A 22,031-nucleotide genomic window follows, 5' to 3' on the forward strand; every position below is an offset into this window, starting at 1 on the left:
TGACTGCTCTACTTTCTCCCTTCCCGAGACACCATCAACTGTAAGGTGTACCATCACATTAATGACATATGGGGGAGTGGGGAGAGATATGATTTTAACATAAGCAACTTTGATTTCAGGAATGTTAAAATACGAAGGAGAACACATTGCCAACAAAAACATGCATCTTGGAATTTCACTCAGTATTTTGGTGTTTTCTCTCTGATAGAGGCTAGCACTAATTTTATGAAAGCAATAAAAAAAAATTTTTTTTACTAATACATATGGCAGAACTGATGAAAATTAAAGGCAAACATTTTTTTCTCAGGCCCATAGTTATTTTTTCTCATTCTCTTCTGTGAAGACAGAAAAATCACGGACAGCGTTAAGTGCTGCACACAGTGAGACGGGAGCATCTTGTATTGCCAGGACTGAAGGAAGTGCTCACAAACAAAAACAAAACACAAAATTGCTACAAGCATGTCAGAGAGCCCATGGGTCAACTGAGAGCTCCCAATGGCCGAAGGTGGAACAATCTGAACAACAAAACAGTGTGGAATTATAACCCAAAATAAAAAATAAAGCCAATCTGATACAAATAAAAGGTTGAATAAATTAACAAGTAGGAAAAAGAGACAAATCTTCCATGCAGAAGAGTTCCAAATAACTTACATAGATACTCCACCCTCACGGTTTTCCTTCTAAAGTGTACAGTATGGAAAGGGGTGGGGACCCCTTTACAGTGGAGAAACCTGACACGTACTACCTTGGGCAATCGAGGCCAACATCAACAGTATTAAATCATGTTGGTGATATATATGCTTGATATGTGATTAAAATGGCACTTTACCTCTGTGGTCTTATTCCAAATAACCCATAACTCCAGTCTTACCATAAGAAAAACATCAGAAGACAAATCCCAATTGTGGGACATTCTACAAAATGCCTGACCAGTGCTCAAAACTGTCAAGATGATAAAAAAAAAGGAAAGTCTAAGAAACTGTCACAATCACAAGGAACCTAAGGCGACATGATGACTAAATGTAAGGGGATGTCCTGGACCGGCTGCGGGGACAGAAAAAGACATTGGGGGGAAACTTAGAAAAATCTAAATAAACTATGGGCCTTCGTTCATCATAATGTACCAATATCGGTTTATTAATTGCTACTCATATAACATTCTAAAGGTAAGATTTTTAATAGTGGGGAGGGAGATTGTGTGCATGAAGGGTGGGGATTCTGTATTATCGTCTTTATTTTTCTAATCATCTACAACTGATCTAAAAAATAAAGTTTATTAAAATTTTTAAATGCCTAAACAGGGGAAAAAGAGAGAGAGAGAGAGAGAGAGAGAGAGAGAGAAGTACCTCATGGACAGGACACCAGGTTAGGGGTTTCAAAGGAAAGTTATAAAGCATTTTGTTCAGACCTTTAAAAATTCCACGCAGAGCCTGGCTTAAGTAGAACATATGTAACTGCTTAGTTGAAAAATTGAACTGGCAGCTTCACCAGAATGTGGCACTTCTAAATACATTCAAATGGAGCCATTATTATTTCTCATCTATGTAGTATTTTGTTTCTTCAAGATGGCAAAATTTCACCATTACTCTTACGCCACGTTTACATCCATCTTGACTCAGCCGGCTAATCTAACTGTACAGTTCAATCAGAAAACCAGCCCTCAGCTGTCACAATGGCAAAACAGTTTTCCGTGTTTTCAAAGCCAGAAATGCAAGCATGCGGTGAGACTTCAAGGGTTTACTGTTGTCCCAAGTTCTGACTCTCAGGACTCGTTTTCTTACTCGGTGTTCGCACATGGAAAACTTCATTGGGGAATTATAGGGGGATATTTTCAAGACTTGGAACAGTGAGATGGTCTACAGTTACCTTTCTAAAAAACAAGTAAAAAAAAATCCCTTTAAAAGCATTTGGAAAAAAAATTATTTCAAGGAAGCCAAATAGAAACAACTTTGGGGTTTCTGCACTGAGTCAAGCTGTACAAATTGCAGATATTCCCTGGTGCGGGGCATCGTTTTACTCCCACACACCACTTCCTACATCCACCAATTCCAGTGCGTGTGGCCCTCCGGAGAGCTAGGGGAATTTTACAAGGAAAGAGCACTGACCACAAGAACAGAGAAACTAGAAATGGCACCCTGGGCTTCATGCTGGGTCCTGCCTCAGCTCTTCCACACCCCCTTGGAGACACAGAGGGGCACATTCAGGCGCGCGCGCGCACACACACACACACACACACCAATCTCTTGCCAGGCCAGCATGAAGCCCCCATAGCCAGGGCTCACATGCCACCAGGAACCCCCACCATCCCACAGGAAGATGTCCAAATCAGCCCTTTGCCTGGGGGGCACAGAGTATCGTGCCTTTGTCTGCTGAACCAAGAATTAGGTCACGCCGTTTGACAGCAGGACTGAATAGATGGGCTGTGGACTTGAGACGGTCCCAGGAAATTCCGGGTGTCCCTGCAGGACCCAGAGATGTGAGCTGAGCCCTGGGTGTGCTCCTTTGTGGTGGCGCCCTCCACAGGGCAGCCCGCGGGCAGCCCGGGCGCACGCCACCCGCCCTTCCTCATCCTCCCTCCTCTGCTGGAGGGAGGGCAGGGGCGCAGGCCTGAACCCAGGACGGGGACAGGCGAGCACCCAGCTCCGCTGAGCGGTCCACCCCTTCTCAGCTGCCTCCCCGACCCCAAGAAGGGGGACCCCGCAACCCAAGAGTCTGTCCCTCCCTTTCCCCGCTCCCTCCTGGTGGAGTCACCCGTGCCAGGAGCACAGACGGGGCCCTCCCTCCCCGCCTCCTCCCAGGCTCAGCTCCTCTCCCGGCGCCCTGGGGATGCCTGCAGCCACCTCTGGGGCAGACAGCCCCGTCCGCGGACGCGGGCTCCCGGGTGTGGGGCAAGCAGAGAGGATGTTATCTCAGGGCCCCGAGCGCAGAGAGGCAGGCGGGGAAGGTGCAGTGAGGAAGTGCAGGGTCACATGCAGCGCTCACAGGAAACGGGCCGGCAGCCGGCACGGGGGGCTGGAGAACCGGGTCGCCTTCAGCGGATTAAGACAACGCAGGTGAGTGCGCCCCCCGCGCCCCCTGAAAAAAAACATCTTCCATCGCCCCTCCAGAATACCTACCCGGCTCTCCTTCCCCAACTGCCTTTCCTTTTGTAATGCGAGGTAGCCGCCCTGGCTTGGGCTGTGACCACCACAGGTTGTTGGAGGAACACGCACCCAGCCGTTACGGTGAAAACGAAATCCAAATCTCTTGCTGCCCCGTTTGGAACTTCTGCGCCTTTTAAAAACAAACAAACCTTGAGATGTGCACTCAACAACTCGTTCTGCGGGATTCAGCTAAGCCTCTCCTCCCGGTCACCTATCAGCCTAAGGCTGCGATGGGACAGATCAGCTCGTGTTTGCAGGCGGGCTCCGGGGTTCAAAGGGCGGCAGGGCAGGGATATTGCGGGTAAAATCGTGCTGCGAGGCTGCCTGCAAAGGTTTGTTGTTTTGGTGTACTTTTCATCTGGTGGAAGACAATCTTGGGGCTTTGTTAAAATATGTTAAAATACTTTATCGGGTCTTGATACATTCTTAAGTTCCCCTTTCTATTTTTTCTGCCCTCTTTCTTCCTTTTTTCCTTTCCTTCTGTTACTGACACACACACCCAGGGGGAGCAGAACCGAGGCCGGGCAGCTTGAACGTGAGAGGAGGAAGTCCCCTGCGGTGCAAGAAGGCGCGCACACAGCCTGGGCTGGCGCTGGGCTGGGCCCGCGGACGCCCTGAGGTCTGGCTGTCACTCAAGCTGTGTGTTGTGTTTTCAGCCCGTGCTTCCCATGTATAGAAGGATTTGGAGAGTCCAGAGAAGAGCCTGAGACCTAGGTCAAGGGCTGGAAATTAGAGCCCAGAAACAGCGGAAGGGCCCAAGATTATTCATCCCCGGGCCACGAGGGACAGTTGAATTAAGAACTTCAAGTCAATGAAAGGTCCCTACGCAAACCTGCTGCTTTCGGACCCACAGGAGGAAGGAAAATGTCTCAAATTTGAGTGAGAAGAAGGAAATCACTATATTCTTAGACTATGTTAAGGACTAGAACAGGTTAGCCAGAGAGGATGCTGAGGTTTTTTTTTTTTTTTTTTCCTGGGCATTTTTGAAAACGGAAATTTCTTCTGTGGCTCTATGGATGTGTTGCTAGAGGCAGGGAGAGGGATGAAGAGAAGGGACCAGGATTGGTAGCTTCTCGTTTTATCTCTTCATGCCAGAGTGTTTCAGTGTCTGGACTGAAAAACAATGACGGAGGGGTGAGGGGTGAAGGGACTCACATGTTGTTTATACCCGTCAGGCAAAATAACCAGGAGAGTGATGAAAGAGAAAAATCATTGTTTACTCTGTCCTCGGGTTGCCACATTTTTCATTTTTTACTACCATGTTGTGTAAGAAAATGGGAGGAAGTGGACAGAATCAGGGAGGATCCTAAGTTGGGGATCGCAGGCCGAGTGGTTTCAGAAACCCTGCACTGGGTCGGACCGGACCGAGGCAGCCACGTTCCCATCGGGGTAGGCGGTGGAGGGGAGATTGGGGTTTTTTGGTATTTGGAGCCCTTTGCACGAATCAATGTTCCCTGGAGGAAACACAGGGGAGCTGCAGTGGGCAGGTCTCTTGCACGTGGCACCAGAAGCACCCCTGAGCACCCCACAGGCCTACAGCTCAGAGGAGGCTGGTCATCCCTAGAAGGAGCTCCTCTTTCGGTTTTGTTTTGCTCTTTTGCTCTTTTTCATTGGTCGTAGAGCTTTGTTGTTCAGGAATTTTTGTATTTTGCTAATCTGCTGCTCATGGTAGAAAAGGGTTTTCTGTTTTGCTAAAATGCTTTCCAGATGGACCTGATGTTTTTTGTAAATGCTGTTCCCCTTTCTTCTGAGGCATCTGTTCTCTGGGGCCATGTCTCACCCCCTTCTCTAGCTTCCCACCTTCGCTGTGTTCCTTTGTGTTTCAGAGGCAAGCAGACAGATTTATAGAGTGTCGTTGTTATACAATGCCTCTGTTTCCCAGACCTGGAAGTGGATTCTGGGGAGAAAAAAAAAAAGAGGAAGACAGGGAATGGCAGAAGGTGGTAAATCATGTTGGATAATGGAGAGCAACTGGAATATTAATATCGCATGTAATTTTTAGACAGGAATTACTTCCAACTTGAATACTGAGTTCAGTTTGGAAGTCAACAGTAGAAAGAGATAAATGGTCACCTTTTAGCTAGAGAAAAAGTGGTGAATTTTATGGGGCATGTCACTGAATTCTCTAAATAAGAAGGAGGAAGGGGGCTGACTTTGCAAATCTCTCTTCTCCTGGACCCTGCCATGTAGGCAGGCCTCTGCTCCCCAAAACCCCAGAGTCAGCATCCACCAGTGTTTAGGTGGCCTGGGTGTTAGAGGGATGAAATGATGAGGTATCATTTCATCCCTCTAACATTCATGCTGGGAGGGAAAAAGAAAATAAAACTCTGACGAGTGCAACCTTTACCATGAAGTTCAGCCTGGGCCACCTTTTTAGTTGACATCAGCAAGTCTGGAGGCCCAGCTCTCTGGACTCCTCAGAGAGAAGCCCCTGGCCATATGTAAGGCCATCATGCTGAGAAATACATGGAGTCATAGTTTGTTTTTAAATTGTGATAAAATACACATAACATAAAATTTACCATCTTAACCATTAAGTGTGTAGTTCAGTACTGTTAAATACGTTCACATTGTTGTACAACGAATCTCCAGAACTTCTCCATCTTGCAAAATTATCAGAGAGCCATTCATCAACTCTCCCTTTCCTTCTCCTACAACTTCTGGCAACCATGTTGTATTTCTCTTTGTGAGTTAGACTACTCTAAATATTGCATGTGAGTGGAATCATATGGGGTGGCCAAAAGTAGATGTATAATTATGATTATGCAAAACACAGAGTTTATTCTTGTGTTACTATTTATTAACTAGAGGCTCAATGCATGAAATTCATGCGAGGGGCTCGGCCCTCGCAGTCCTGGCTGCCTCGGCCAGCCCTTGCAGCCTCGGCTGGCCCTCACAGCCCCTCGCAGCCCCGGCTTCATCCGGAAGGTCATCCAGATGGTCGTTCCGATGGTCGTTCTGCTGTTCGGTCTAATTAGCATATTAGCTCTTTATTATATAGGATTATTGTATTATTTTTCATACGAAAAACTGTGGACCTACTTTTGCCCACCCCTGTATAGTATTTGTCTTCTAGTAACTTCTTTATTTCACTTAGCAAAATGTCCTCAGGGTTCACCCATGTTGTAGCCCATGTGTCAGAATTTCCTTCATCTTCAGGGGTGAATAATATTCCATTATATGTATACTAGAGGCCCAGTGCACAAAACTTGTGCACTGACAGGGGAGCTCCCTCAGCCTGGCCTATGCCCTCTCGCAGTCTGGGACCCCTCGCTCCTTACTGCCCGCCTGCTCACTGCTCCTTACCACTCGGCTCGCTGATCCTTAGCGCTGCCACAAAGTTGGGAGAGGCTCCCACCACCACTGCTGCGTTCACCAGCCATCAGCCCAGCTTCTGCATTGAGCGTCGGCCCCCTGGTGGTCAGTGCACATCATAGCAACCGATCATTCTGGTCCTTCCACCGTAAAGGTCGCTTAGGCTTTTATTATATAGATACCACATTTTCTTTATCCATTTATCTGTGGATGGCATTTGGGTTATTTCTACTTTTGGATATTGTGAACAAGGCTGCTGTGAACAGGGCTATACAAATATCTCTTTGAGATCCTGCTTTATTCTTTTGGGTACATACCCAGAAGTGGAATTTCTGGATCATATGGGAATTCTATTTTTAATTTTTGAGGAACTGCCATACTGTTTTCCATAGCAGCTGCACCATTTTACATTCCCACCAACAGTGCATAAGGGTTCTAATTTCTCCACATCCTAAACTATACTTGTTATTTTGTGGTTTTGTAGCAGCCATCCTAATGGGTATATGATGATATCTCATTTTTATTTGCATTTCCCTAATAATTAGTGATATTGAGTATCTTTTTATACTCTGGTTGACCATTTGTGTATCTTCTTTGGAGAAATGTCTGTCCAAGTATCTTGCCCATTTTCTTAATGAGGTTATTTGGATTTTTGGTGTTGAGCTGTAGTTCTTTATTCTAGATATTAAAGAACCATAGTTTTTTTTAAAGCTTTTGTAGTTTTTATTAAGTTTTACCTTTTTGTTGTTGTAGTTAATCCTCACCCAAGGATATTTTTTCATTGACTTCCAGAGAAACAAGAAGGGACAGGTAGAGATAGAGATAGAGAAACATCGATGTGAGAGAGACACATCGATTGGTTGCCTCCCGCACGCACCCCGACCAGGGCCGGGGATCGAGCCTGCAACTGAAGTACGTGTCCTTTACTGGAATCAAACCCAGGACCCTTCAGTCTGTGGGCCGACACTCTATCCACTGAGCCAAACTGGATGGGATCCGTACATTTTTTTTAAAGTATTGAATATTCAGGTTCTAATGTCCACATCATTTGCTATTAGCCAGTTACCTCCTGTGGTTTACAGCCATGAAAAGAGCATGAGTTTCAATAATATGTGTGTGTGTGTTTTTCAGCAATATATTTTTATCTTGACCCTGAAGTGCTACACAAAAATCTTAGTCATTTTCTGCTTATAAGCAGTTTAGTTTTCAAGAGCTAACAAAGGCAAAGGAAAGGGAAGGGAAGAGAAGAGATAGCTTGAGATGTTTTTTATTCCTTCTATGATTTATACTTTTTTGGTTATATAAACTTCAAGAAAAAGCCTTACCTGGATTCTGTTGACTAAAACCAGACTCCATACAGAAATAAACATACTTTCTGAGAATCATCCAGTAATTATGTCTTCTTATACCACCCTCCCTCCAAACCTGCAGACTCCGAGCATATGATCATTGTCACTTTCCTTTGTGAACGCCTCAAACAAAAGGTTATATTTTGGTTTTTAAGGAGGAAGAGGAAGAGGACTCGGGCCGTTGTCCCAGGAAAAGGAGCAAGAACAGTGTGATTCCTCTGGAGGCGCGGGCATGCTATTTGTTTAGATTGCAGATTTTCTGGAAGGAAATGGTGGGGGAGCTGTGATGGAAGTCTGACACAGTGCAGTGTGGTTTTATTTTGGTGGAGGTGCTGTCCTCTAAATGAAATATTACTAAGGCTCATTTACACTTACTAATTCTCTGTTACACTTCCAGGGAAGGGATTGCTTTATGCCGGATTGGTTTCTTACTCTGCCATTTCAATTTCCCTCCACTTCTTCAGAAATGTATTGTTTTAAAGTTTTCCCAAAAAATCCTCTTAGTGTCTCCCCTCCCACAAAAAAGGGGAGGGGGCATCAGAAAATGGCATGAATAATTGCATTTGTTTGTTTGTTTATTAAAGGATGGAGAAAAGCTTTTCCTTAAAAAGAATAAACTGGGAAAAGATGAGTCTTTAAAGTGGAATCCTGTTATGCTGCAACAAACCAAATCTAAGAGGTGCCTAGCCCTAGCTTATGTGACACCCTATGTCAGCTTCACCAGGAGGTGTTCATATGCCACTAACATTGTAATTTCTCAATACTAATTAGAAGCTACTGCTTTGAGACTGTCTAGCTGGCTACCGACTAGGGTGTCTGTTTTGGTACTTTCTGATGAATTAGGCTTCCTTTCTACTTTTGTTTGTGTTTGGATTTTAATAATATATCATATTTTAAGTTCACTCATTGTATTGGATTATAATTCTGTGTGTCTTAAAAACAGAGTCTTTTTTTATAGTAGGATACATATTTGCACACACATGCATGTGCACACACACAAAAATATATATCTCTTAATAGGGGGAAATTCCGTGGATCACTGGTCGTCCATGAGGTACGAAAGGTTGGCGACCGCTGGTTTAAGGAAACCTTTAGAGCAGCGGTCACCAACCTGTGGTCCGTGGACCACTGGTGGTCTGTGAGGTCCGAAAGGTTGGTGACGGCTTCTTTAGGGCATATGTCTCCTCAATTAAAGGTCATTAGATAATATCTTGGAATCTACCATTATTTGGAATATGCTGCTAACTTCAGATTAGGAGGTTTTGCATATATCATACCTATAGATTCATTGGGAGGGTTTGCCTGTGGATTGCTATTTTTGCAGTAAATCACTGACTTACTAAATGGTGATTTGGAGTGTCTTCTTTTATTTCCAGGACAGCAATGGAAAGATTTGGTCTCCCTTAAAGGCTTAGAGACCTGTAGAATGATCTTGATCCCTGAAAACTGGGTGTGGGACCAACAGAGTTGCTGCCCAATACCTCAGCAGCTTGCTACGCAGAGGCTGCGTGGGGAGAGCTGTGAAAGGGAATTGGTGTTCCAACTCTGCCTTCTCGCTGCGGTGTGACTTCTCAGGAAAGTCCCAGTGCCAGAAGTCATTTAACCAAATGAACATTCTTGATGAACTGCCACCAGGGCTTAGCCTAAAACCTCTTTCAAAGCGAACAGCTGTGCCTTCACTTTTTTCTCTTCTTCCCTCTGTATTTTCTCTTCTTTCTTCCCTCCTGCCATTTCGTGCCCATCGCCTCGTGAAAATTTGACCAGAATTTACCTGCATGGACTGCATGGTTCCTCAGCCAACCTAGTCTCTAAGCTTTTTGTTCCTCTTCTCCCGAGCATTGAGTAACCTTCCTTGCAAAACAGGGACAAATCAAGGCTGATGAGCATAATTACTGGTATAAAAACGTTTGAGAGGTTTTATGTATGAGAAATAATTTTGGAAGGAAAACAATGTTGTAAGCTAGGTCCTGACGAATCAGGAAGGGCGATAATTTACTTTTTAAAACTTACTTTAAGGATTCATAAGGAGGAGCAGTAGGAAAAAGGGAATTGAAAAGGCCAGAGGATAATTTGCTCTAAAAGACAAAAATGTTAGGTTATTCAAAAAATATTTTTTTCTCCTACTTTGGTGCCAGGAACATCTGGTCTTGGGAAAAGTTTCGGAAAGAGGCTCTCAGAGGCTGTTGTCATTATTTAAGACTTAAAGAGGTAGGTGGAAAATAGAATCCTGGATTTTTAGAAATAGAGGGGAACTTCAAGGGTTCAGTCCCCTCCTTTTTAGATTTGGAAACCGAAACTCAGAAAGGTTAGGTGATTTTTCTTGGTCCAAATAACTAATTAGTGGGTGCAGACCAAGGCTTCTAACTCCAGCCTGGGTCACCAGCTACAGTGTTGAGGGGTCCCGAGGACTTGGAATCTAGATACAGGTGCCCTCAGGTATCTACAGAGGCTAGAGCCATGCCTAATGGGAGTAGACCAAGAGACTGAGGAGTTTATGAACTCCCAAAACTCTAGCTAAGTGATCTCTACTCAATTCCTGGAAGACAGCACAGCAATATGAGTATAATACAGGGGTGGACAAAAGTAGGTTTATAATTGTTCATATGGGAAATAATGCAATAATTAATAAATGATAATCTCTCTATATAAAAGGCTAATATGCTAAGTGTCCAACCATTTGACCATTCGATCAGTAGCTATGATACACACTGACCACCAGGGGGCAGACACTCAACACACAGGCATGGAAACATGGAACAGATTGATGAATCTCAGAGATAAGGGAGGAGAGAGGAGTGGGGGAAAAGATCATCCAAAAATCTTATATGCATACTAGAGGCCCGATGCACAAAATTTGTGCAAGGGGGTCGGCCCTCACAGTCCTGGCTGCCTCAACCCTCGCTTATCTATATCTATCTATATCTATATCTATCTATCTATCTACCTATATAAGGCTAAGTGACCAACCATCCGTCCATCTGTCTATCCATCAGTCTGACCAGCCGGTATATATGATGCACACTGGCAATATAAAAATAAATGTTGACTCACAAATGTGCGATACATATAAAGCTCTCACTGGCACCAATCACATGCATGTGTTTTGATCTATCATTGTCGATCGTAAATTTGGTTGTTTTTGTTGATATTCTGAAGCTGAAAGAAAGCATCATTGTCATAAAAATATATCTAAATGTGCAATTCTTTGTCCTAAAAATGAGCATATTCATAAATTAAATGACATTTTGGATATACCCGATGGAGATTTTCACACCTATTTGAGTGATGATTCTATCAATTCAACAGAAGATGCCAAAAAGGAAAATTTTCCCATCGAATTTCTTATTAGTATTACTCCTTCAGGAATGCCGTGTCCTAAATTAAAATTGGAAGTAGGTGCAATCATCATGCTACTGAGAAATCTTAATAGCAAATGGGGTCTTTGTAATGGTACTAGATTTATTATCAAAAGATTGCGACCTAACATAATCAAAGCTGAAGTATTAACAAGATCTGCGTAAGGAGAGGCTGTTCTGATTCCAAGAATTGATTTGTCCCCGTCTGACACTGGCCTCCCATTTAAATTAATTTGAAGACAGTTTCCCATAATGCCAGCATTTGTGATGACTATTAATACTAGTAAATCACAAGGACAAACTCTAGACAGAGTAGGAATATTCCTACCTGAACCTGTTTTCAGACATGGTCAGTTATATGTTGCTTTCTCTTGAGTTCAAAGAGCATGTGACGTTAAAATTAAAGTTGTAAATACTTCATCACAAGGGAAATTAGCCAAGCACTCTGAAAGTGTTTTTACTCTTAATGTGGCATACAGGGAGATATTAGAATAAGTTTAATCAATTTATCAGTCATTATTTTTATCAATGTTGTTTTTATATCATGTTTTTGTTGTTTTCATATCATGTTTTTATTGTTTTTATGTCATGTTTTTATTTCATGTCTTTGTTGTTATATCATGTTATTGATTATTAATCAATTTATATATTATTTTCTTATACATTTTACTAATTTTCTTTCATCTCTGACACTTCTATTAGAGAGAAAGGGCGAATAGTGATATTAAAATATTTCTTCTAATTAATTTCCTTTCAATGTGCACAAATTCATGCACCAGGCCACTAGTCCTATATAATAAAAGGGTAATATGCAAATTGACTGAATGGTGGAACAACTGGTTGCTATGATGCACACTGACCACCAGGGGGCAGACGCTCAATGCAGGAGCTGCCCCCTGGTGGTCAGTGTGCTCCCACAGGGGGAGCACCACTCAGCCAGAAGCCCTGGCAGGGAGCAGGCCTAAGCCAGCAGTCGGACATCCCCCAAGGGCTCCCAGACAGCGAGAGGGCACAGGCTAGGCTAAGGGACCCTCCCCCACCCCCCAGTGCACGAATGTTGTGCACCAGGCCTTTAGTACAAGAATAAACTTCATGTTTGTGTACGCACAACTGTAAATCTACTTTTGCCCAACCCCTGCATTATAAGTAGACACCTAATTCATCCTACCTGGAGAAAGTTTGTGTGTAGTGAATGGTGATGGTCCCCATGGAGCAAAGAAGAGGGTAACTCAGAAAGGAAACTTCCAGTGGCTGTCCAGGATTGGCCGGGAAGAGAAACCCTGAACTTGTGGGTGTGAATATGCATTGAGAGGGGTTGTCCAGTGAGAAGTGCCCAGATGAAGTAGCCCTCAAAAGGTTTCTCCATCCTTAGCTGTGATTCCAAGGTCCCTGAACCACCTCTGAACACTAAATCAGCTTCCTGGGTACCATTATCTCAGAAGAATGTATTCTGGACAATGGACATGGTCATTAGAAATGACATCATTTGTGAATTTTTGTGTGCCCAGCAGCCTCTTACGAATTTGTATTGTGGGTCAGTCATGCTGAGTCTGGCTCCCAGATAAAAGGGGGTTTAGGACCTCTGACAAAGTCCCTGTGCTGGAAGTGTGGCGATCTACCCCTTCCCATAATGCCACTCTTAGGGGGTCTTTCCTGGATAAACAACAGCCTCTCCTTCATCACTCCTCTTCAAAATACCACAAGCATTATAAGAAAGAGGAAATGATATAATATGTGGGTCCTACTACTGGACATTACAATGCCCTTTTTGGACAATGGATGTTTCATGTGGTGTGTGTGTGTGTGTGTGTGTGTGTGTGTGTGTGTGTGTTTTGTTGTTTGTTTGCTTGCTTTTTAGCATTTTCTCTTAATCCAAAAATAGTTTTTTGAGTGCCTTTCATGTGGAGCATATGTTTTAGTTGGAGGACTTGGACAATAACAAGAAACCCAGTAGAATAGTCTGTTATGATATGTAGTGTGCTACAAGGTTAGACAGTAGTAGGTGCTATGGAAGAAGTACAGCGGGGTAAGGAAGAGCAGCGGTGCAGTGGTGGATGTGCGGGGTTAAGTGGGGTGACTGTGGAGAGGGTGGCATTTGAGAGAAGACTTGGAGGAGGTGAGAGAATTCTTGCAGATACCTCGGGGGAAACGCAGGGCCTGGGGGCAGGAGCATGCCTGGCATAGTCAAGGAATGACAAGGAGCCAGTGTGACTAGGACAGAGTAAGTGAGGAGGAGAGAAGTAGGAGCCATGGTCCTGGAGGGCTGGTGGGACTCTGACTTTCCCTCAGAGTGAGAGGGAGCTTTGGGAGGACATTGAGCAGAGGAGAGAGGAGGACCTGGCTTTCCATTTACAGGGTCTGTCGGGCTATTGTATTGAGAATAAACTGCAGGAGAGAAAGTGAAGCGAGAGACCAGTAAGGAGGCTATTGCAGTCCTCCGGCGAGAGACGATGGTGCCTTGACCAGGTGGCAGCAATCGAGGTGGTTGAGGAGTAAATAGTCTGGTTATTTTGATGTAGAATCAACAAAATGGTTGGTTTGAACAATAATAAATGCAAGAGGGGCGTCAAGGAAGACTCCAAGGATTTTGGTCTAACCAAAGAAAAAATGGAAATGCCATCAAACTGAGATGGGGAAGGTGGTACGTAGAGCAAGTGGGGGTGGAGGAGAGATACATGGAGTTCAGTTTGGGATATGCTGTCTGAGATGTCTGTCAGACATCACGCGGAAATATCGAGTAGGCAGTTGCATATACATGTCTAAACACAGGAGTTAGAATCCTAGAAGAAGTTAATCTTTCTTAATGGTCTTAATGATTTAATATTATTCCTAAATACATCTGTAGCTTGTAAAACTCCTATCAGAAAACATGCAATGGGTCTCTGCATAAGGACTTATTCACCGACTGATTTCTGGGACTGAAATCAGAGAGACAGTGTTTACATGGGTAAACAAGAGCAGAAGGGTGAGGATTTTTGTTTTAGGCCTTGCCTTTCACTGCATAAGCCCCAGTGATTCTATGATTCCTTTTTTAAGGGGGAAAAATGTTTAGCAAAGTGGGCAAAGGTAAGGTTTATTTTTTCAAATGCTCAGTATAAACAAATCAAGTTTTTCTATGCATATACATCATGGCAGTTGAATAAAATATTATGAAGTTATTTTCATATTTTAATGTTTATGTAAATATTATCTTAATAATTAAAATTGTGTTTATTGACATTGTTTTTTGTTGTTGTTGTTGTTAATCCTTACCTGAGGACATATTTCCTATTGCTTTTTTATAGAGAGTGGAAGGGAGGGAGAGACAGGAAGAGAGAGATGGAGAGAGAAACATCGATGTGAGAGAGCCATATAGACCGGTTGCCTCCTGCACACACCCTGACCGGGGCTGGAGATCAAACCTGCAATCCGGTATGTGCCCTTGACTGGGACTCTAACTGGTGGTCCTTCATGCATGGACCAACGTTTTAACCACTGAGAAACACCAGCCAGCATTTATTGTCATTGAAACAGATGTTAGCTAGTTATAAAAAATTAATGAATTAATCTATGCTGACTATTTTCTTAGAGAGAAGGAGGTATGTTATCTTTATTCAGTAGGAAGAACTCTGAGTTCTTATGGGTTGGATCTAAGTCTGTGCAAAATGTACCTTTTGACCTCTAATTTACTTTTTGTCTACTTTTTAGTTAGCCTAAGTAAGCAAAAAGGATCTATTTTAAAAATACCTAAATTGGTACACTGGACTAACACTGGCAGTTCCTACCCCAAACAGAGACAGAGAGTTTTTATTCTCAATCTTACGCTCAGTTTATAAGAAGAGCATCTGTCAAGCTTGTCTCTATCTCATTAGCCCCTCTACCAGCCTCCGAGGCAGGCACTGGATGAGTCCCCTTCACAGACATGGACACTGCCTCCGAGGGACGAAGGGACTGCCCCACAGTTCACAGAGCCAGAACTTGGACCCGGGACCATCTGTCTCTAAAGCCTGACCGACTCTACTTCCCAGAGCACAGAGCAAAGTAAAACCAACTAGAGCAGCGGTTCTCAACCTGTGGGTCGCGACCCCTTTGGGGGTCGAACGACCCTTTCACGGGGGTCGCCTAAGACATCCTGCATATCATATATTTACATTACGATTAATTAACAGTAGCAAAATTACAGTTATGAAGTAGCAACAAAAATAATTTTATGGTTGGGGGTCACCGCAACATGTGGAACTGTATTAAAGGGTCGAGGCATTAGGAAGGTTGAGAACTACTAAGCTAGGGCATTTCAGTTAAATATTGCAGACCATGAGGCGATGCAGAATGACCTCTTTTATGATGGACCTGAGACGTGGGCTCTAGTCATAAACCTCAGGTGGTTGCTAAACCAATCCTTGACATGAAAGGGTTTGTGGGAAAAGTCTCTTTTTTGGCCTCTGCCCCATAGAGTGGGAGGGCTACTTGGGTGGTATGACACCTATGGACTGAAAACCATCAAACCCTGAAGGAAACACCTGACCATCTTCTTGCACAGAAGTCTGCTGGTGCCAACTGGCAGAGCTGGGCCAGGCTGCTCGGAGAAGGCGCCTGGGAGCCGGGAGTCTGCAGCCAGCCCGCCCCGAGGAGACATGAGTGGAGCTTCTGAGAGCCTTGGAAGTGGTTCAGGACTTGGAGGCACTGACCTCAGCTCCAGGCTCAGGAAGGAGGGCTGGGCTCTGTCCCCTCAGGACAAGCTAGAGTGCTGAAGAGCAACTGGGTCAGCTCCCACCCCATTAACCCTCCACGGGGACCCTTGGGAGGAGCGGCCCTCACCTCAGCAGCTGATATTCAGTCTATTTGCATGGGCAGAGCCTTGCTTCAAAACTAGTCGTTGGTTCATTACCAATCTCAGTGATGCGAATGGACTCCCAGGACCTCAAAGATCTCTCTCATAATTCAAACAACTAAGGATTGGTGCCTGGCACAGCGTGGGGTGCCCCAGGGCCCTGTCCTCACATCAGACATTGTTGTGATTGGTTAGTGCCCCTAGGCCTTATTGGGTGTTAAATATTTTGAATATAACCCTGCCCTACCCCCAATAAAATGGAACACTGAAGGCATTTCTGTGAGCAGGCGATGACAAACCTGGGGTCCAGGAGGGCAAAATTTAAACCTATAATTGGGTCGTAAGTTCACTGGTTCCCTGATAGAGACCTATTGATAGCATCCCAGGCTATTCACTATCTGGAAAGAAAATACCTACAGTGGTTATGCCTGGGAAGGTAATAAGCAGAGGTCAAGCAGGGCCCAGGAAACATAATTGTGATTCATGTTTTCACAGGGCCTAAGTTTAAGAAGATTGAATGTTACAGGAATACATCTCTCTACTCCAGTCCTACCTGTCATTAGAAAAATGGTTACTACTTTGAAACATGGCTTGTTTGCTTCCAGAGATCAGTTGGTGACAACCTGCCCAGAGGGGGTGAAAGGTTCATTATAAGCCGAGCTCCCCTAACCCTGATTTACGCATTAGTGCCAATCACTTGCCTTTTGCAGCTGTGGGAACAGTTTTCAAAGTTGATTTATTTCTGAGCTGGACTAGCAGTACTACATGGTGGGTGGGTTTTTTTTGTTTGTTTTGTTTTTAATATATTTTATTGATTTTTTTACAGAGAGGAAGGGAGAGGGATAGAGAGTTAGAAACATTGATCAGCTGCCTCCTGCACACCCCCTACTGGGGATGTGCCCGCAACCAAGGTACATGCCCTTGACTGGAATCCAACCTGGGACCCTCAGTCCGCAGGCTGATGCTCTATCCGCTGAGCCAAACCGGTCAGGGCTACATGGTATTTTTTTGTTTTGTTTTTTAAATGGAGTCTTTCACAAACACAGTAAATACCAATCATGGTGGATTTCAGGGGTATATGAGGAGTCCTTGTGCCCATCCGCAAAGCATTAAACTGATATTTAGATGGTGCAAGTGAAGATATGCTAAACCCTTTGACTCAGGGAATTTTAACCCAAACCATGTAACTGGATGGGGAAAATAATACATTTTTATTTTCACTAACATCTCACTGAAAACTTGCATCTCCCTCAATTATTAATGTAGCCATCAAACTGCAGTAACGTTAGCAGCACTTGTGGCATCATCGCCAACCGAAGGCATAGACTCTGTTTGATCATCCAGATTTGTATTTCCATTGGCTTTCTGAATATACTGGATGTTTTGCCAGATCTCAAGGTCAATGTGTGCAAATCCTTTCCCGCCAAAACCTGGACCTCCTCCTTCCTTCCCCATCTCATTAATGCCACTCATGTCTCATCCATCTCTGTGTCTTATTTCTTCCTATTAAATATTCCCCAAATCCATGTTCTCTTTTACATTTCTTCTGCCTCTTCCCGAATTTAGACCTTCAAAGCCCGTGGGCTGAACGGATACAAATAAGTCTCTTGCCTTCAAAGTCTTCGATTTATCCTCAGGCCATCAGAGTGAGCTTGATAAAGCACAAATTGGACCATGGCACCACAGCTTAAACATCCCCTGGGGCCCCAGCACCTCCAGGCAAAAGTCCAAATTCCTGGATACCGCTGACCCCAGAATACCTTCTCAGTCTCACCTCCCACCAGCGCTCGTCTCCCTAGGCCACTGTGTCTCACCACAGCCGACAAACAGTCTTGTTCTCTCGCTGCCTGGGACGCTCTTCCCCCGCTTCTGCCCCGTAGACTGCTTTCCAGCACAGGCACAGCTCCTGTGCAGCTCCTCTGTGAAGCCGGCGTACCCATTGCGCTACCCGTCCCACAGAACCTTGTGCCCCCTCACCACCCAGTCAGACGCAGTAGGCTTATTTGCTCACACATCTCCCTGCCCACCGCCCCGAGAATGAATCCCTTGTTTCTTACCTTGGGACCCTTCCCCTGCTTCCTAGCACAGTGCCTGGTCACAGTGTATTCTTAGTAAATATTGGCTGGAGGGGAAGATAACAGATCAATGCTGAATATTTTAATAGTTCCAGAAAAAAAAAATTGTTGTAGATTTAAGCAGGGGTCTTGAGAATAGTACTTAGATGTGAGTTTTTGCTTTTGTGTGCCAAACAGTTTATTCTGACTTGGTGTCATGAAGATAAAATCAAATTTAGAACAATAATGGCTTCTTTTTCAAATGTACTTTTATGCTCCTTTTTTTTTTTTCCTCCTTTATACTTTCACTCTGATGACAGTGCTATGTTACTTCCATTAGGTTGTCAACCTGTTCTAGAATCTCACAGGGCAAGACTAGAGTCTAGTTCTAACTCGAATACATTACCCAGACCACTCAGCCCCTCTGAGCTTTGGTTACTGGAACTGCTTGCTCAGTGGTTTCTACAGTAATTTCCATGGCTTAAATTCTAAAGCATTTTAAGGCTTCAGGAGCTTGAAGTTGGGGACTATAGATGATAGGCTTCTTTCACATTGTCAGTGGCCCTTGTGACATTTTATTTAGGAGCATGAGTTGAAGTATATGCTCTGTTCTGACCCTTTGAAGAAACCAAACTAGGCCCTAACTGGTTTGGCTCAGTGGATAGAGCGACGGCCTGCGGACTGAAAGGTCCCAGGTTCGATTCCAGTCATGGGCATGTACCTTGGTTGCGGGCACATCCCCAGGAGGAGGTGTGCAGGAGGCAGCTGATCAATGTTTCTCTCTCATCGATGTTTCTAACTCTCTTTCCCTCTCCCTTCCTCTCTGTAAAAAAATCTATAAAGTATACTTAAAAAAAAAGAAAAAGAAACCAAATTAGGATAAAAATTTTCTAAAACTACAATGTTCAGTGTTGGCAAGAATGTGATGAAGGGAGCATTCTTTTATGATGCCAGAGGAAGTATGAGCCTTCCCAGTGGGCCATGTGCAGTATGTATCAATTGTTCAAACGCTTTGATCCAATACTTCTGTTCCTATAATTTATTCTAACATAATCCTAACTGAGCACAATAATTTGTTTATAAGGATATTAATATTAGGACATTTATAAAACCAAAGTAAGAGATAAAAAATGACCAGCAATAGGGGAATGTTAAATTTTGGTGTAGAAATCATGTTTTCAAAGAATATTTAGTGGCATGAAAGGATAACAAAAACTAGATTCAAAACTACATGCATTGTAATGCTAATTTTAAAACATTTTAATATATAAAGACTAGAAGGAAATATTCCAAAAAGCTAACTATGTATTTCTACCCAGTAGGATTATAGGTTATTTATTTTCTCTAAATGTTCGTTCACCATTTTCCACAATAGACTTATGATATTGTCATAATTAGGGTATAGCAATCATTTAAAATGTGCTCTGACCTGTCAGAATGGCTATTATAAAAAAGACAACAAATAACAAGTATTGGCAAGAGAGTGGGGGAAAGGGAACCCTCATGCACTGTTGTTGGGATTATACATTGGTGCAGCCATTATGGAAAACACTATGGTGGTTCCTCAAATAATTAAAAATAGAACTACCATATGACCCAGCAATTTCATTTCTGGACATTTATCTGAAAAAAACAAAAACCTAACTCAAAGATATATGCACCCCCATGTTCGTTGCAGCATTATTTACAATAGCCAAACTATGGAAACAACCCAAGTGCCCATCAACAGGTGAGTGGATAAAAAAGCTGTGGTGCATATATGCAACGGAATATTACTCAGCCATGAAAAAGGATTGGTGACAACACAGAGGGACCTAGAGGTTATTATGCTAAGTGAAATAAGTCAGACAAAGATAAATACTGTAAGATTTCATTTATATGTGGAATCTGAAAAATGAAACAAATGAACAAACAAACCAAAACAGATGTGTAGATACAGAGAACTAACTGATGGTCGCCAGCAGGAAGAGGTGGGGGAAGAGTGAAAAAGGGGAAGAGGATTAAGAGGTACAAACCTCCAGTTATAAAATAAATAAGTCACGGGGTGTGTAATCTAAAGCACAGGAAATATAATCAGTCATGTAATAACTTTGTAAGGTGACAGTTACTAGACTTACAGTGGTGATCACTTCAGAAGGTAGATAAATGTCAAGTTACTATGTTGTATACTGAAACTTATATGTCAACTGTAATAATAAAAATAGATAAATAAATAATGTGTATTAAAGGCCTGTCAAATGTAAAGACGTGAGCTGGGTGCTGCAGGGTGGAAGATAGAAGGGACACCTGCTGTCTGGGAGCACCCATCTTGCAGGTGCCACCGCTCACAGACACATATAAATGCCTGTGTGGCAGCGAGGGGCGTCCATACTGTGAACAAGTCACTGACAGTGAGTTACCATAGGACAGGGAGAGGCCGGAGTTCATCCTTCCGAGAGGCCTTGCCAGCGCTCAGCACTGCCCTCGGTGTCTGCGGGGGGCACCGCAGCACCGCCCGCAGGCACCTGCTCCGTCAGAGTGGTTCCAGGCCGCTTGAGCATGACTTGTTGCCATCCCCGTGGCTCTGAGCCAGAATCCTAGGGAGGAAGAGCTTTGAGGAAGCTATCATCTCCTAGTCTGTTTTTGTCATGGTGATTTTTAAAATGTGCTGTTTAGACATTATTTTATCAGTGAGCTCAGGATACAATACATTATTAAGCAAAAGCAGGATACAGTATGCACAAGGATAGGATAGGATAGATTCCATGCATAAGGTCAGCAGTGTGACCTAAGCAGAAGGTTCCTGAGAGCCAGAACAGGGCTGATTCATCTTTCGCTGGCAACGCTCATAGCCGTTCCTGGTGCACAGTAAGCATTAAATAGTTCTTGACTTAATAAATGTACACTTAAGTTACTAAGATTCGTAATGAGTAGAACCAAGAAAAAATGCTGATTGTGAGGCAACAAGGGAGCAAGAAATAGACTCTCTGTCAGGCCCCCTTTAGAAGGGGCTTTATTATAAGGATGGACAGTAAAGGAGATGGAAAACTCAGGACTGTCCCCCACGGAGGCACATACTGGTTGGAAGTATGGACTCTGGAGCGAGGCCATTTGACTTCAGGTTGTGTCTCTGCCACTTACGAGCTGTGTAGCGTTCGTCAGGCTCCTTAACTTATCAGTGCGTTAGTGCCGCCACCACCACCACCATCATCTACTTCATAGAGTTACTGTGGAAAAGGAATTAATTCATACTTGTAACAATGCCGAGACTGTTCTTCAGCGCATAGTAAAGGTACAATAAATATTAGCTATTATTATTGTTGTTATTGCTAATATTGATACTATTAGAATTATTCCAAACTAGGATTCAGTTAGGTGCCTGGAAAGCCATGATTTGCCCTCAGTCCCAGGAGACGGGTCATCTCTTGTCCTATGTCCACCAGTTAACTGGCTCAGCTGTTCCTTTCTGTCTCTTCTCACTTCTCTGGTGCCACTAACGGGCTGCTCATCTCCGTGACTCCCAGCTCATACTTCTGAGGCAAGGAGGAGCCGGGCTGTCTTGTTTGAGCAGTTCCCATGCCTGGCCAGCTCACAGGATCTTCTCCAGCCTGAAGACTGGCCACCGTCGGGCCGGAGGTCTTGTCCAGTTGGCTGTGGCCAGGGTGGGTCCAGCTGCAGCTGATCGCAGAAGGGGAACGTAGGCATTGAGGGAGCTCTTGTAATTATGGGATCTTAAATTATTCTGAAAAGAGGACTCAGAAAATAAAGAAAGGGTGAAAAACAAAAAACTTAACACTGTTGAAGAGACAAGATGACTTTGACTAGCATACCAATTCATTTTCTAAGGCCCATTAGTTTCTGGTAAGATCCTCAAAGGAAATGATGTGGCTAAGAACTGTGGCAATGAAACAGAACCTCAGAGGCCTTTTCTGAACCCCGGCCTCTCTAGGCCATGCCCTTTCCACCTCTGCATCAGTTCACGCTGCAGCTTGTCTGTTTTCTGGCTTCTTATTCAATTCTTTCCA

At 43.8% G+C, this 22,031-nt stretch overlaps 1 protein-coding gene across 3 annotated transcripts in view; it reads left to right on the forward strand.

Annotated features, from left to right (window-relative positions):
* Positions 1-22,031, forward strand: part of WIPF1 (WAS/WASL interacting protein family member 1) — a 114,763-nt gene that overhangs the window by 38,559 nt on the left and 54,173 nt on the right. The window contains exon 1 of one of the 3 annotated variants that reach the window (XM_079782392.1): positions 1,835-3,053. The exons of the other annotated variants lie outside the window; for them this stretch is intronic. The gene's annotated coding sequence lies outside the window, so the exon portion shown is untranslated. Of the gene's footprint in view, positions 1-1,834; positions 3,054-22,031 lie in introns of those variants that run through there. 3 annotated transcript variants of the gene reach the window in all.

This window comes from Cnephaeus nilssonii, assembly GCF_951640355.1.
Source record: "Cnephaeus nilssonii genome assembly, chromosome: 10".
NCBI lineage: Eukaryota > Metazoa > Chordata > Mammalia > Chiroptera > Vespertilionidae > Cnephaeus > Cnephaeus nilssonii.